Raw genomic sequence first — 4,357 nt, forward strand, 5'->3', positions numbered from 1 at the left:
GGATCGGAAACGTAAAAGGAGCGGGAGGCGGGGCTGCGCTCATTGTCTTGGCAAAGATTCTTTCCGCAGAGCAGCCTTGCCATGCTCGTTGGGAAACTTTTCCGGGTCGACGCGACACCCCGTTTCCCACACACACACACACACACACACACACACACACACACAAACACACAACCCGGAGATGACTAGGATGTTTACGGCAGGATCTGAGCGGGAGAGTCTCTGCCGGCTGCTGTACCTTAGCAACTGGCATTCTGAGACGAGATGCTTAATGACAGAGAGCTTTACTCTCACATTTTCATCAATGGTGTTAAGCAGTTTCACATTTTAGGGTTTAAAATGAGAATTAACTTTTCGCCGCGTTTACAGTTCTCTTAGAGCAGAGGTCTTCAAACTTGGCAGCTTTAAGACTTGTGGACTTCAACTCCCAGAATTCTCCAGCCAGCATAGCTGGCTGGAGAATTCTGGGAGTTGAAGTCCACAAGTCTTAAAGCTGCCAAGTTTGAAGACCTCTCCCTTAGAGATAAAAGTGTGCGTGGAACTCCTGATTTATAACTTGACCTGACTTGTTTACTCAAAAGCAAGGCTGTGATGCTTACTGGAGAGGGAAACTAGATATACCTAAAGGCTTTTAGTCAGATTGTGACTTAACATCTTTTGCTATGTTTGTGTTCACTTTTTTTTTAAAAAAATATTTTGATGCACATTCAGAAGCAAGCAGGAGAAAAGCCTAACGTTTTGCAGTCTGCTAGTGATCAAATCAAACCTAACAACCAGCCCAGACGCTAAAGGAAGAAATGGTGTGAACACCTGAGACATTATCTAAGAGCTCTTTGTTGCAGACTGTTGCTTGAAGACACATCCTGACAACATCCTTTTGCCACATCTGTGAATCTGCCTTCATTTCAAACTCCCTAAAGGAGTTAGACTCAAGTTGTCCTAAGCAGAGTTCATGCAATTGGCTACATTTTGCCAAGCCATTAGACTAGAAGTGAACTCAGCTAGGATCAACATTTGTGGACTATGATATGGGCAAATTTCTGGTCCTAGATTCCAGATTCACTGGCCACCATGCAGTTCCTCCAAAGACAGCAACACAATGCCTGTGATGTATCAAAATTGCACAATAGCTGACAGCACTGTGGGCCTTAATGTTTACTGCAAAGCTGAAAAAGCATGTACCTGGAACAATGGAAATCCCCTCCGCCACCAGTCCCCACCCTGCTTCACATAAAGAGCCCACAGAAATATGGAAGTTGGCATTTGCCAGGATAAGGAAAGAGAAATCCTAAGTGTTTGTGATGTTATTATAAACTAAATCATTTATGCCAAAGGGTTGTATAACTGTAGTATTGTAACTGTCCACTGCAGGTAAAGATGAGAGCTGGAATTAAAAGTATCTCAACTTTGCCTGAGCTAGTGTTATGGTAGAATACTTCAACTTCCTTGGATATACCCACAATTGGCTTCTGTAAGCAAATGGGAAACAAATCCTGAACAAGTGTTGATAAATGTTCCTATTTTCCATGAGCAAGTCTAGTATTATACAATTTCTTATTGAAGCAGCGCTTCAGTGAATTCTGGGAGGGAAATATAGAAAGTATTCCTTGGGTGTTAAGATACATACTAGTTAACAGCATCTGTCGTTTTCTGGTTCCCATAATTGCAGTCAATGGCATTCTCAGTAAATCCTCTTTGCACTGATGTGCTGTGATTCTCACACTAGCTAGGCCAGCATTTTAGGGCTTTTCGTGTGATATAAAGTTGGGACTGTTTTTTGTTTATTTGATAAAGTTGTGTTTATTTTTCAAATATAGAGGATTCTCAATATTCGTCATATTTATGTTCTATAATTGAGTTAGCAAATACCAAAATAGATGAGTATGTGCCCGATGGGATAACTTAAAATTTTCACCACTTTGTATGTCCGTAACTGACCAAAAAGTGCTGTATTTATTTATTTATTGAATATATATGTCGCCTATCTCCCGAGTATTCTCAGGTGACTCAGTATTCATTTTGTGATTGCAAATATATGTTAGTGAATAGGCAAATGGTAAATAACAATTGTATATCCTGCTTTACAATAGTGAAAAAGAGCCATCTAAGCAGGGGTGTCAAACTGGCGGGCTGCGGGCCAGATGCATCATGTGTAGGCCATGTTGACCCCAGCTCCGTGAAGGGGGAAAACATTGCGATGCATCCTGTGATGGCAACAAGATACCGCGAGTTTGGCACCCGTGATCTAATGGGTCCAATTACAGGCGGGGAATTCTAAGGGCTACAAAGAAGAAGAAAAGACTCAGGAGTTTGATGGGCCTGAAGGTCCCCGTTTATCCACCCTTCACTATAAAGATCATTTTTCTTTTATGTAGTATGTTAAACATCAGAACCCAAAATCTCCAGCCAGCATAACTGCAGCAAAGAGAATCCTATTCCATCATAGAAATTTAGACGTAGAGAACACATCCATCAGTTCTAATGGGAATACTTCAATAGGATGGAGGTATAGCAATAGAATCTCTCATACAGGTAGTCCTTGACTACCTTTAGTTACAATTGACATCCCAGAGGTAGTCAATCACCTGTTATCAGAGTTATGATAACCCCATGCATCCCACAGTCATGTGATCAGATTTGGGGCACTTAGCAATTGGCTGACGTTTATGGCTGTTTGCAGCATTCTGTGATCACATGACTGCAATATACAATGTTTTTTGCTGGTTCCTGCAATGATCACAATGACTTACAAGCATAATTCTGGCATCAACTACAGTTGGAAGTCAAGGACTACTTGTATAAGATGCATAAATACGGTAAGTCTGACAGTTCTTTCTTTTCTCAGACTACGTTTGGTGCTGCTAGAGATGCAATCCAGGCTATGGATTTTTCCAGGATAAATGCCCCGTTATTTTAACTGACATTCACACACACACAAAAAGAATTTGCAGTGTAACTATAAAAGTACCAGGAGAAATATGGAAACCAGAGATGAAATAGGAGAACAATTATTTTTTTATTCCCTGCATCCTGCATCCTGTCATTTGTCCATTTTTATTTATCCTTATTAATTTTGTAAATAATTCAAAGCAGTGAACGTAATATTCCTTCCTCCGCCCATTTCCTCTCCACCAACAACCCTGTGAGATGATTGAGATTATTGAGACAGAATAATTAGCCCAAAGTCACCGAGCCATCAATTTTATACTGAATTAGTTTCTCTTCTGAGATTTCATGACTATTCTAATCTAAATAACCTTTTATTATTTTGAAAGACATTACAAGTCCACAGCCAAGAATAATCTACTGGAAACGATGTAGAAGAAAAAAAAACCAATCCACTCAGGCTACAAAACCAAGATGTTGGTAATGAAGAACCAAAGATCTCAGCAGTCAATCCATTCTGCAGAAGGCAAGTGATCAAGTCACAAGTGGCACAATATGCATTCTTGCAACACAAATCTTATTTTGTGAATTCAAAGTACTATTACAATCAGCACTTTCTCTTCTCTTCCTTGTTATATAGTTTTCATGGATAAATTGATAATTTGCCTATATTAAAATAAGTTTCTGTACAAAACTTTTTTAGATGTTACTTTATAATTTTGATATAATTCTAAATACAGTCCAATGTTTTCATGTGTTGTATTTGTCAATTAAAATAAATTTTACCTTCAATTCTAAAGAAAACCTCAAAAAATCCCAATTTTATTTTTTCCATATCCATCTGTACCCTTTAGATCTCTTTTGCAACCATTGTTATGTCAATCAATCAATATGTGTGTGTGTGTGTGTGTGTGTGTGTGTGTGTAATCTAAGTAAATAACAGAAAAACCTTCAGATAATTTTTATTTTAATCATAAAATGTTACAGATTTCATTCTAAATATATATATTATTATATGCCAGCAGATATTTTACATACTTCCAAATATTCTATAAATTGCCATGTGTCCTTCAATAATTCTCCAATAAAAAATACAGCCATTCTGGACAAAACCAGTTTCTGATTCCCAATCAGCACCACTGCATCGGTTTTTGTTCATTTTCTATGTACAATAATGTTTAAACACATATTTACTTTCATATCAATCTTAAATTATTCTTCAAAGAACAATATTCAGAATTCAGTTATAGGTCTCTAGCATAAAACATGCTGAAATTAATTTGCAGAAATGATTATTTGTATGCCTACTGATAAAGACCACTGCCCCCAATAAAGCAAAGCAAATGGAATAGTAGAGTGCACTTTTTTCTTTCCCTACTCAGGCAAAAGTTGAGCTACCATGAATCTCCACTGAATATACTTGCCAAGCTCAGAATGCAAATGAGTTTTCAATAAAGGAAGGAAGCCCATA

Source organism: Pantherophis guttatus, chromosome 1 (genome assembly GCF_059756535.1).
Source record: "Pantherophis guttatus breed Tessera chromosome 1, ASM5975653v1, whole genome shotgun sequence".
Classification (NCBI taxonomy): Eukaryota; Metazoa; Chordata; class Lepidosauria; order Squamata; family Colubridae; genus Pantherophis; species Pantherophis guttatus.